Below are 13,637 nucleotides of genomic sequence, written 5' to 3'. Positions count from 1 at the left end.
TATACTTGGGCTTGCCAGTGCTGAGCACTGGCATCTCTGGGCTCAGCAGGATATAGGTCCAACACCTCTGGGCAGTGTTCAGTTTGTGCTGCGCCATGGTGCCTCTAGGTTTACTGCATTGGTTACAGGTCCCAGAATGGACAGCAGGAGATTCATAGAATTATAGAACACTTAGAACAGGAAGGGACCTCAAGAAGTCATCAAGTCCAGTTGCCTGCCCTTGTGGCGGGATCAAGCATCATCCAGATCATCCCTGACAGGTGTCTGTCTAACCTGCTCTTAAATATCTCCAGTGATGGAGATTCCACAACCGCCCTAGACAATCTGTTCCAGTGCTTAACCACCCTGACAAGAAATTTTTCCAACCTCGTTGCAATTTAAACCCATTGCTTCTTGTCCTGTCATCAGAGGTTGAGGAGAATAATTTCTCTCTCTTCTCTTCGTAATATCCTTTTAGGTACTTGAAAGCTGTTAATCTTGTCCTCTCTCAGTCTTCTCTTTTCCAGACTAAACAAAGCCAATTCTTTCAGTCTTCCCTCATAGGTCATGTTTTCTAGACCTTTAATCGTTTTCATTGCTCTTCTTTAGACCTTCTCCAATTTCTCCACATCTTTCCTGAAATGTGGTGCCCAGAACTGGACACAATACTCCAGTTGAGGCTTAATCTGTGCAGAATAACTTCTCTTGTCTCACTCACAAAACTCCTGTTAATGCATCCCAGAATGATGTTTCCTTTTTTTGAAACAGTGTCACATTGTTGACTCATATTTAGTTTGTGGACCCCTAGAATAGGAATGTGATCATGTACATGGTTAAATGTATCAGAGGGAGTAGGGAGGAGCCAGTGAGCGCTCCCCGTATGTATCAGAGGCAGTAGCATGGCAGGCTGCTCTGTGAGAGCCTCTCCCCAGGTGTAAACATGTAACTGCTGAAAATTTCAGTGGTTACATATTTACCAAAACAAAAAAATTACCCTAGATCCTTTTCTGCAGTATTCTTTCCTACAGAGACACTTCCCGTTTTGTATGTGTGAAACTGATTGTTCCTCCCTAAGTGGAGTACTTTGCATTTGTCCTTATTGAACTTCACCGTATTTACCTCAGACCATTTCTCCAATTTGCCCAGATCATGTTGAATTATAACCCTATCCCCGCTTGCAATCCCTCCAATTTTACTATCTTGCTAGCCACAGAGTACCCTTTCTGCACTGGGGCAGCAGCCACTTTGCCCAAAAGTCCCAGCACCAGGCCAGTAGCACACTGAACCTTCCTGATGCCCAGCAAGTGTCACTGCAGCTAAGTTGGAGGAAGCTGAGAACCCATGTCCTAGGAGGCAATTCTTTTAGGGCTGGTAACAACAGCCCCTAGCAGCACTTCCACCAGTGTCCCCTTCCAGCTTTCTGAGGGGGTGGGGCTCCTGTGAGGCGGGCACAGCACTTTGAGAGGCCCAGGAGAGGCAGAGATTCCCCAGAGTTGGCAGAGAGGAAAGAGATGAGGCATCAGGAACTGGGGAAATGATCATCCAATTGGGGCACAGTGCATGGCAGGGGGAGCTGGGCACCAGGGCAGGAGGAAGCGTGGAGAGGCAGCCCTGACAAATGTTGGCAAGGCCCTGCCAGTGGAGGCAGAGCAGGCACCTGGAACAATTGGAGCAGGCGGGACGCAAGTTGACCAGGAAGGGAGGCAGTTCTGCACTTTGGCCAGAGGGCACTGACCCCCATGCTGCCTATGATCCTGGCTGCTGCAGTCCCTAGCAGTGGGATGTTGCCCTGTCAGGACCCTCACAAGGAGAAGGAGAGAGCTGGGCCTGATCCTGAATCCCCTTGCATGACGTTTGGAGTAATTTTCCCCACCAGGGGATGTCAGTTGGCTCTGTGCCCTGATTCAAGTCAAGAGCAGAGTAATCCAGGTTCAGATGGTCAGGACCACAGTCCTTTTGTACAGAAGTGATGGATTGGGTAAGATGGAAAATTGACACTTCCCCATTGAGAGAACAATGGGAGTGGGGGGAGGGGCAGCAATACTCCCCCATGTCCCATTTGGAAACTAAGGCACAAGCCTCCCAGGACATGTGCAGGGTGTGGGAGTATGTTTTGTGTGGGTGTTTGTGATGGGAGGTAGGTCAGGGAGGTCCATGGGAGACAGGTGGGTATAAGTGTGTGTGTGGGATGGAGGAAAGGCAGGGATAGATGTATGGGGAAAAGGGATGCATCATGCTACATTTGTGCCAGGGCTTAAGCCCTGGCATCTCTTTCATTGTCACTTAAGCACTGTTCATATCACTGAAAAGAAGACGTGCAAGGGGACTTGACCTATCAGCTTGGACTATGAGGCTACGTCTACACTGGCATGATCTTGTGCAAAATCTCTTTTGCGGAAGAGTTCTTGTGCAAAAACGCTTCCAGAAGAGAGCGTCTACACTGGCATGTGCTTTTGCGCAAGAGCATCCATGCCAGTGTAGACGCTTTCTTGCGCAAGAAAACTCTGATGGCCATTTTAACCATAGGACTTTCTTGTGCAAGAAATTCATGTTGCCTGTCTACACCTGCCTCTTGAGCAAGAACAGTTGCGTAAGAGGGCTTATTCCTGAGTGGGAGTGTGACGGGGCAGCCCCCGTGCCCCGCACTAACCGGGCGCCGTTCCCGGCATGCTGGGGAGAAGCAGCGGCTCTGCGCCGGCTCCTGCCCTGTGCGGCTTGTTCTGCCGCGGGCGGGGCCGAGCGGGGGACCCGATCAGCTATGCCTGGCCACGCCGCCGCTTCCACGGCCGGGCAGGAATGCTGGGGCACTGACACTGCCCCGTGCTGCCGACCCGCGCAGGCGCCCCGGCAGGGCGACCATCCCCAGCGGAGGGGGAGTTCCCACCCCGCTATGGAGGACGTCATTGCGGCGGGACGCTTAAAAGAAGCGCCGCCGCCAGAGCACAGGGAGGGAAGGCGTGCAGCCGGAAGGAGGACGCCCGGACAGAAGCACCTCGGACCCCGTCTGCGCAGACCCTCGGGACCCAGTCGTCATGGCGGCACGGCGAGGGAGTTAGGAAATGACCCATGGCAGGGTGTTGCAACCCGGGGGGTTGGTGTTTTTAGGGGGTTCCGGCCCTCACCAACCAGGACTGAGGGGATTGGCGTATCTCCCCCAGACCTTAAGGCCCTGGGTCGGGGCTCGGAGTGAGGGAGGGCCCAAGCCCCCTTACCTCCCCGAGCCGATGCAGACGCCACTCACAGTTGACTGAGCGCGGACCGACCCTGCCAGACTTGGGGCAGGGCTCCTGGGTGATCGGGGAGCACAAAGAAGATGAGACCTCGGGTGAGGGAAACCGGAGGGGCCGGGTGGAGGACCCCGCATGGTCCTCGGGGAGGGCCGCGTCGACACCACGCCTCTCCACAGGGAGCATCAGAGTTCTTGCACAAGAAGCACTGATTTCATACATTAGAATGTCAGTGTTTTTGCGCAAGAACTCACGGCCAGTGTAGACAGGCAGCAAGTTTTTGCGCAAAAGCAGCCACATTTGCGCAAGATTGCACCATTGTAGATACAGCCAGGGACTGTAGACACAGGGAGTCAGGGATTATTAAGCATAAACAAAAGATCCCCAGTGCTTAGCCTGGCTTAGCCCTAAAGAGCAGATAGATCTTTCTCATTACAAAGCTTCCATTATCTTTGAAACCTAAGACTGTGACCCATTTGTGTGTGAATATTTACTTGCTTTAGCCCTGGACATAATTATTTCTTTTTCTTAGTTACTAACTCTTTAATTTACAGTAACAGTGACTATGAGCCTAGTCTTCAGTGTAGGATCTAAAAGGAAATTGACCTTGGGTGAGTGACTGGGGCTTTGGAGCAAGGAGTAACTTGAATATTATGATTTTTAGTATAAGAGACCATCTGTCACAATGGTAAGTTCGCCTAGGTGGCAAGATAACCCGGAGTATCCAAGGGGACTTCTCTGTGACTCTATACTAAGACTGTTATAGTGCCTAAAGGATTCACACTTCACGCTAGGTAGGTGAAATCTAATGATAGAACTCACAACCACTCTGGGGGTTGTGCCCTGGTTTGTAATAGTCTGCCCTGAGGTACTCACACTCTTGAGCCTCTCCAGACAGCTTGACAGCAACCATGTACATATGTTGCTTCTCTTCATCAGATTATCCATAAAAGAAAATAACAACCATATCAACTGCTACTGCCTGCAGAGATGCTTAGCAGAATTTCACTGCTTTTCATCAGGAAGGATTGCAGACTGCTTGGGAGGCCGGGGGATAGGCAATGAAAGCAGTGTTCTCCAATGGCAATATATAAATTGTCAGCTTGGCACAGTCAGCATGGAGCAGAACTGGCTAGAATATCTTTTTCAAGTGAGGAAAATACAGTTGCACCAGTTAATTTGCAGGCTGTACCTTCCACAGTGAGACAAATATTCTTTTGTCCACCTTAGTATTCTATCAAGCGTAAAGACACTCTTGCACTCTCTCTCTCTACTCCTCTGTAACAAATCTGGCTAGGTCCTTCTTCTGACCCCTTTCCTACAACCGGTTTAAAGAAACAGTGCATATATTCTCACTGGTCTGAGCACACATTTTGTCACTGGGGGGGGGGGGCTCTCTGTTTCAGTGACAGACTCCCCTGATGTTTGCCTGTCCTTTTCCTGATGTGCTTCTCCTAGGACTGGTAGGAGAATGCCTGGGCAGGGCCATCAATACTGACTTTGCATTTGGGAAGCAGGACAGAGCAGGCTGTACCTGATGCTTTCATTGAGTGGTCAGGAGGGCTGAGAATCCAGCTCAGGAACCACTTTAGGAGGCATATGGGAGAGAAGGCAAACCGAAAAGATAGCCTGAGGGGGCATGGAGGGATGTGTAGTGGGGGGAAATTAATACAGCTGTGCTGAGAACAAGAAGTCAAAGATTTCAGTTCTTCAGAAAGAAGTCTGTGCCGTTGACAAGAGAGAAACATAACATCTGCCCACAGCAGTTGGGCTAATGAAGAAAACTAGAAGGCTCCAAAGTGAAGTAGTCAGTACAGGCATAAGTAGATACGCATAAAGACTGTTCTGCCAGAAAGGGAAGCAGAATCTTTGGGGCTACCCGTGAATTTGTCAGCAGAGGCAGAACTTCTGGGATTAGTCACCAGACTGGCACTAAGGATGTCACTCCTGTGTAGACTGCCTGCATAAATGCTGGGCAGATGCCCCAGAAGAGGTGAGTTTCCAGACCTGCACTCCGAAGAGACACAAGGGCAAAGAAGAAATGAACTGACTTGCCCAGGGTCCCAGAGGAATTCAGGCTGGAGCTACAATTTGATTGTAAACCAAATAAAAAGTAAAAATAAGAAGATAGAGATGGGATGGGGAGATAGACGGAAAAGATTTATGCTCACCCCTTTAGGCCTACTCTTTCTCATTTCACATATCTAAGTTATGTATTTTGTTCATAGAGGGCACGTCTACACAGCAGCACTATTTCAAAATAACAAAGTGAGAATCTACGCAGCAAGCCTGTTATGTTGAAATAATTTTGAAATAACAGGCTTCTTATTTCAAATTCTGTAACTCTCTTTTTAGGAGGAATAACGCCTATTTCGAAATAACTATTTCGAAATAGGGTGTGTGTACACAGGGCAGCTGGAGTTATTTTGAAATATGTGGCCTCCAGGGCTTCCCCTGCTGACCACTCTTTTCACGTTCATCAGAACTCTATAGTTCCCCTTCCCCTGCAGCCCTTAAAGCCACAGTCACAGGGGAAAGGGCTTGTGACACAATGTAGGCCTGTATCAGAGGGGTAGCCGTGTTAGTCTGAATCTGCAAAAGCGACGAGGAGTCCTGTGGCACCTTAGGCTGTGTCCAGACTCCATGCCTCCGTCGACGGAGGCATGTAGATTAGCCAGATCGGAAGAGGGAAATGAAGCCGCGATTAAAATAATCGCGGCTTCATTTAAATTTAAATGGCTGCCCCGATCTGCCGATCAGCTGTTTGTCGGCAGATCGGGAGAGTCTGGACGCGATGCCCCGACAAAGAAGCCTTTCTTCATCGACACAGGTAAGCCTCGTGAAACCAGGTTTACCTGTGTCGATGAAGAAAGGCTTCTTTGTCGGGGCATCGCGTCCAGACTCTCTCGATCTGCCGACAAACAGCTGATCGGCAGATCGGGGCAGCCATTTAAATTTAAATGAAGCCGCGATTATTTTAATCGCGGCTTCATTTCCCTCTTCCGATCTGGCTAATCTACATGCCTCCGTCGACGGAGGCATGGAGTCTGGACACAGCCTTATAGACTAACTGAAGTGTAGGAGCATAAGCTTTCGTGGGCAAAGACCCACTTCGGCAGATGCATGTAGTGGAAATTTCCAGAGGCAGGAATAAATATGCAGGCCAGGATCAGGCTGGAGATGACGAGGTGGATCCAATCAAGGAGGATGAGGCCCACTTCTAGCAGCTGATCTGGAGCTGATCTGATCTGGAGCTGATCTGGAGGTGTGAATTCCAATGTAGGCCTGGTAGCCCTGTGCCACATAGCACAGCGATCACAGTTGTTCCTGCTGTCATGAGTGACCCCTATGCTCTGTCCGAGCCCCTCCCCCCAGCTGCAGCTGAGCAGGCAGCCAGAACCTTGCCCAGAGAAGAAAGAGAAGCTCGCTTTCCTCGTCTGGTGTGGAGATCCTGGACCTCATTGAGATCTGGAGAGAGGAGGCAAACCTCCAGGATCTCCGTACCAGGTTCAGGAATGCAGATGTCTACGGCCAGATGGCTGACAGCCTGGGCCACAAGGGCCACATGCGCACTCAGGATCAGCTGCGCATGAAGATTAAGTAGCTCAAGCAGGCCTATGCCAAGGCCAGGGAGCGCAGTTTCTGCTCTGGGGCAGCACCGTAGACTTTATGATCAGCTCCACTGCATCCTAGGGAGGGGTCAGTGTGGACTCTAGGCTGGAGTCCTCGTTGTGGACTCTAGGCTGGAGACGGCCATCGTCACCCTCCCTAGGAGCAGAGCCAGTCCAGAGGAGGAGGAGCTGGACGAGGCCAGCACAGTCTCGATGCCCACCAGCCAGTAGGTCATGCTCTTCTTGGAGCCAGTATGTCTCCAAGGCTTCCTCCGACGTTGAGGAAGGCCCATCAGGTGAGTGCCATTAATTTCCCTACACACACACGGGTGGAGGCGGTGGGCAGCAAGGGGCTGCTGCATGCTCCTCGCTTGGCCATCTCGGCTTGGTGATTGCACAGCAGCCTGGGTGGTTGCACGTGGAGCACAAGTCCGGGGCGCACAGCCCCAGGAGGCTGCAACACAGGACCCTTGTGCTCTTGGCTCACAGTGTCTGGAGACACCTGCCTTACTCCAGACACTGAGGTGGGACACCCACCCTACACCCACAAACCACTACTAAAAGGAGGCTGGGGACATGGACACACACACACACAAAACTAGTGTCACACACAGCTCACAGGCATGCCCGTACTCTCGGGGCAGCATCCGCTCCTGGGGACAGTACAGTGAAGGGGAGGATACCGAGCCCCTTCCAGGGGAGCCTGCTAGGAAGGGAAGGAAGTGGAGGGGACCTCAGGAGCACCCTCATTGGCAAGGGGAATCTGCCACTCACACACTTCCCCCCAACTCTGTGCCGCCCTCTTCTCCAGTGAGCAGAGATACAACTGCTCTCTCTGTGCAGGATGCTGCCACTGCTGGACCCAGTGTGTACATAGCATGGAGGGAAGCCAAGCTGCCCCGTTGCTTCCCCCTCCCATCTGCAATATCCTGGCCTGGCCAGCAGTTCCCATGCCGGCTTGTCCCCGGGGCATAGGGGTAATGAGGCTCCCCCTAGGACATCTGTATCCCTGCAGGAAAGGACCCGCTGTCCAGGCCTCGGGTGGCCTTGCTGGAAGCACATCCTCTTCATCTGACCCAAGACCTTTCGGTGTCGGTTCAGAGATGAGGGCCAGGCTTCATGCACTGTGTCTCCTGGAATTACTTCTCTTTTTTCCTCCACAGCTGGAACAGCTGCGAGTGGGGTGTGAGCCACAGCTCCCATGCCATCCTCCTGACCCAGTATGACCTGCAGGTAAAGGCGAGCCCAGGAAGACCTGAAGCAGGAGTACATCGCCTGCCTGCGTGCCCTGCAGCACTTCTTGGACCGGCAGGACTGCAGACTGGAGGCAGCTCTGGTCCTGCACTGAAACACCTGGCAGGAACTGCTACAGCAGAGCCAGACCATGTGTGCAGCTTTCACTGCCACCCTCAACCAGCTGGTGACTGCTTCTGCTGCTACTCCTGCTCCAGCTCCTGCTCCCCTGCCTTCTCCCACTAGCCTCCCCTGTGACCACTAAGGGGCCTGTACAAGAGGCAGCAGAACCACCCAACGCAGGCGTCAGTCCCAGCCACATCCCTGAGCCTCTCTTCCTCCCTCCTCCTCCCCAGGATTTTTCCCCTGTCCCTCCCTAGTTACATTTACCCCAATTAAACAAAACCAGTTTATTCTTTCAAAACAAAATGTGGGGTTTATTGTGTCTTCAGGGAAGGTGGAGAGAAGAGGGGAAGAGGGAAGGAAGGGATGAGAGAGGAAAGGCAGGGAGGGGCAAAGCAGAGACCCCTTGTGGGGAGTCTCAGGGGAGAGTCCCTTAGCTGGCCCTAGCTGAAACTCCCTCAGGGTCTGCCGGATGGCAGCTGTGCACAGCTGCTCAAAGGCCCTGGCAAGCTGCTTGGCCATCCACTCCCCACCGTGCAGGAACATCTCCCTCTCATGTTCACAAAGGTTGTGGTTGACACAGCATGTAGCCACCACTTGGGGGACATTCCGGTCACCGAGGTCTAGCCGGGTGAGGAGACAACAGAACCTCCCTTTCAGATGACCAAAGGTGCCCTCTACCACAATGCGGGCCCTGCCATTGAAGTGTTCCTTGCTTTGTTCAAGGTGTCCAATGTAGGACTTCATTAGCCAGGGGAGCAAAGGGTAGGCTGTGTCCCCTACGATGTACATCAGCATTTTCACGTCCCTGATCCTGGAGGTGTGTTTGGGGAAAGACGTGCCGGTGTGCAGCTTCTAGAACAGGCTTGAGTCCCTGAATATGCAGGCATCATGCTCCTTCCCTGACCACCTGACATTGATGTCCATGAACTGGCCACAGTGGTCTGTGATGGCCTGCAGGACCATTGAGAAGTACCACTTGTGGTTGATGTATTCAGATGCCTGGTGATTGGGTGCCCAGATGGGGATAATTGGGGAAGTCTATGGCAGCAGAGCCGGCAACAATGGTGTCCACGTTGTCCAGGTTGATGACCCTGCACAGCAAGACAGTGTTGATGGCCCTCACCACCTATAGAAGGAGACAGAGAATCACAGGGCTGTCAGAGCCCTCCGAGAGCCCTCAGGAGAGCCCCCGAGCCCAATCCCCTTCCCTCCACACACCAGTAACCCCTATTTACCCCAGCCCCTGGCAGGGCTTTGTGAAGGCAGGGCTGAAAAACCTTCCAGAGCAGGGGCTTTCACCTCCCCTTCCATAGGGTACCCCATTCTAGCAGTTCACCACCCTCTGGGACAATAGCACCAGAGAATCATACCTGCATAACCATGGCCTCGATGGTCAATGTCCCCATGCCCAACAGGTTCCCCATGGAACAGTAACTGTCCAGCGTGATGAGCTTCCAGAGGGCGATAGCGACACACTTCTGGAGGACGGGGCAAGCCACTCCCAGAGCTCCAGGAAGGTGGCTTTCTTCATGCAGAACTTCTGGAGCCACTGCTGCTTGTCCCACCACTCCATGATGATCTGGTCCTGTCAGTTGGAACTGGTGTCCCATCGCCAGAAGCAGTGGTGCATGGTGTGCAGAAGAGGGCGGACGGGATTGTGCTGCATGAGCGGTGCCTGGAGAGAGGAGAGGATGCTCTCCTGATGCTCGGCCTGAAGTGCTTCCAGGTGGCCTTAAATGCGATTCAGCGTCCAATGAGTGCGGATGCTCTATTTCAAAATAACTCAGCACTATTGCGACAGGCATGTGCTGTGTAAATGCACCATTTCAAAATAAGTGTGCAGTGTAGACATTCCCTAAATGACCTGTATCATGATCCAAATCGGAATATGATCTCTAAAAAACCCTTGAAACTAGCCAATCGGAACACAATTCAGGGCAAAGGTGGAACCAAAATCATATTGTAATTTCCCATAAATGGCTGCTGACTCTTATAAGGTCACTCTACTAGGGGAAAATGACATATTAATGCTCCATATTTATGTGTCTTTACTGACCTCCATATACATATTTCTCCATTTACCATGTAAAACAATTTTTTCTAGCGGCACTGTGACAAAACATAGTATCTGAAAATCTAGTTATGTTCTTTCCTCCTCCTAGCTCATCGCTCCCCATCAGTGGTGATAAAGATTCTGAGATCAGTAGTGAGCTGGTAATTTCGTTGCTGATACATGAGGCAGGATAGAGTGTATCTTGCTTTTTTGTAATGTTATTGGCTATTAATCTTTACTGGAAATTTAAGATTCTGAAAACTAAGCAGATAGTAGGTATTACCATGAGCTCAGTTTGATTCATTTAGTCTAGTAATTTGCTTCTGGTAGCATCCCACACTCAGTGCTTCAGAGGAAGATTAAAATATCCATAATGACTCTAAATGTGCAATGATATTATTTAATGCAGAGGGAGAAACATCCAGTACTTTGCAGGCTCTTAGGTTGATCCCCCAACCTTGGAATTTGGCTAGTTTTACAGCATTATCTTAACTAGCACATTAATAATCGTTCTTTGGGCTTGATCCAAAGCCTGATGAATTCAATGGAAACAGTTCTATTGAGTTCAGTGGGCTTTGGATCAGGCCCTTAATCATAGACTCATAGAATTGGAAGAGACTTCAGGAGGTCATCAAGTCCAGCCCCCTGTCCAAGGCAGGACCAATTGAAACTAAATCAACCCAGCCAGGGCTTTGTCAAGCTGAGACTTAAAAACCTCTAGGTGATTCCACCACCTCTTTATGTAACCTGGTCCAGTGCTTCACCATTCTCCTAGTGAAATAGTTTTTCCTAATATTCAACCTAGACTTTCCCCCACTGTAACTTGAGACCATTGCTCCTTGTTCTGCCATCCGTCACTACTGTGAACAGCCTTTCTCCATCCTCTTTGGAACCTCCCTTCTCTTCTGAAGACTAAACAAACCTAAATCCTTCAATCTCTCCTCATAGGTCATGTGCTCCAGCCCCCGAATCATTTTGGTCACCCTCCACTGGCCCTCTCCAATGCGTCCACATCTTTTCTATAGTGGGGGGCCCAGAACTGGACACAATACTCCAGATATGGCCAAATAAAGGGGAATAATCACTTCTCTGGATCTGCTGGCAATGCTCCTCCTAATGCACCCTAATATGCCATTAGTCCTCTTGGATATAAGAGCATGCTGTTGACTCATATCCAGCTTCTCATCCATTGTAATCCTCAGGTTTTTTTCTGCAGAAATGCTACTTAGCCACTTGTCCTTGTTGAAGCTAATCAGATTTCTTTTGGCCCAATCCTCTAATCTGTCCAGGTCACTCTGGACCCTATCCCTGCCCTCCAGCATATCTACTTCTCCCCCTAGTTTAGTGTCATCTGCAAACTTGCTGAGGGTGCAATCCATCCCCTCATCTAGGTCATTAATAAACATGTTGAACAAAACCGGTCCTCTTTCCGGTCTCTAACTTAACCTGAAGGTGAGAGAATATTTTTAATCATTAAAACCTCTTTCATACTCTTGGTTGCAAAGTAGATTGAGTTTCTATTTAGATACAGCAAGGTTTCTCGTTTAACACAAGCTGCTCTCCTTATTGCATATCCTTCTACTTGTCTCAAGCAATTAACGTAATATACTTTTTTATTTTTGAAGACAACAAAAATTGCCTTGGAAAAAACCAAGTAACAATCAACAATAGACACATGGTCTGACTTAGGCTGTCAGCTCCTTTTATTTGTTGCTATTTTTCTGTGATTGTACAGTGCTTAGCACAACCAGGTCCATGACTAGAGAGTCTATGTGCTACCGCAACACAGAGAGCAAACTGTTTTCTCTACAGCAGAATGTACAATCAAAATCAGCAAGCAAGAACCAGGAACAAATGATCTAAGGGAACAAATTCCAAACAGTATTTTAGTAGGTGCATAACTTTAAGCACCTGCATAAGTCTCCTTGATTTCACTGGAATGTAAAAACATGCTTAAAGTTAAGCATGAGCTCAAGGGATGAGGAGAGAAGGAACAAGGATTAGACATGAGATCACATGTTTACACCAGAAGGTGTGTGCATATCTGCATGGTTCCTGTTACTTTCTTTAACCCTCAGTTACTTTCCTTCTCTGCCCCTCCCAACTCTGTCTTTTCTTTTTCAATTCTTCTATGTGTGAAGGAAGAAGAGGAGTTTTAGGAGAGGTTAGAAAAATGCAATGGGAGTAGTTCAGCTAGCAGGCTTAGATATTCCATCTATAGAGGAACCATGAGAGAAAACACAGAGAAGGAGTGGGTAAAGGGAACAGTGAGGTTATTAAGGCAGGCATCACTGCTGGACTGGTGAGGATGTGATTCAGTTAAAAATAAATAAATTTATTTATTTAAGAGTTAACAGGCACAGGACTGCATGTAATAAGGCAGTAATCTCTATTAAGGACCCAGTCTTCCTGCCATGGAAATCAATGGGCGTTTTGCCATTGATTTCAATGAGAGCTTGGACAAATTTCTTAGTGTTTCTGAAGCTACTTTAAAAATATCTAATAATGGTAACAGTTGCACAGTGCACCTTGGGACAAATGCATATGGAGAGAGAGATTCCAGCCCATCACTTATAATGACAATGAAATATGAGAAGCTTAAAAATAATTCTGTAATATCTTGTGAACACCATGGTTTTTTCCCTCCTAGGATTCTGTGGAATCATTTCTCTGTGTTAACAACAGATGGCGCTGAAGTTAAGCAAATGGATGAAAAAAAAATTCTGCTAAGCTACACTGCTGTCTACCCTGAGTAGATCTTGATGCATGTTCACAAAGTAAAGAGTGTGTGTTTAGTGTATCACTGGGGTGAACTTGGCACGTGTTACATCTTGGTGAGGCAGCTGTGTTAGTCTGTAACTATAAAAATGAGCAGTCCTGTGGCACCTTAGGAAATTATTTTGAAATAACTAAATTCTAAATAACTCTCGGAATAACTATTTTGAAATACAGAATTCCCCGAGGAAAGCAGAAGTAAAGATTTTGAAATAACCAGGCTGTTATTTCAAAATAACAGGCTTGGTAGTGTAGATGCTCTGCTTATTATTTTGAAATAAGGGGAGTTATTTCAAAATAACTCCCTAGTATAGACCAGGGCTCAGAAACTAACAAATATATCATGAGCATTCATGGGTAAAACTCTATCAGCAAGTATTGCTTAATGGAAAGTCATTTTACTTCATTACATCTGATGGGAATTCTTTTCAAACTTCCAAGGGAAAAAAGATTGAAATGTCACAAAAAATTTAGCTTCACCTTTGATATTCCTTGCCTGAGATGAAGATCAGGGTGAAGGGAAAACTGAAAGTCAGACAGTCTTTCCTTTAATGTAATTTGTTTGATTGATCACTATGCTGAAAGCCTGCTTGATTTCCTAAGTATGTTAGTTACATATTGGTACATACATAC

This window comes from Pelodiscus sinensis, chromosome 7 (assembly GCF_052426305.1).
Source record: "Pelodiscus sinensis isolate ZL-2025 chromosome 7, ASM5242630v1, whole genome shotgun sequence".
Classification (NCBI taxonomy): domain Eukaryota; kingdom Metazoa; phylum Chordata; order Testudines; family Trionychidae; genus Pelodiscus; species Pelodiscus sinensis.
Note: the sequence above shows the minus strand (reverse complement) of the source record.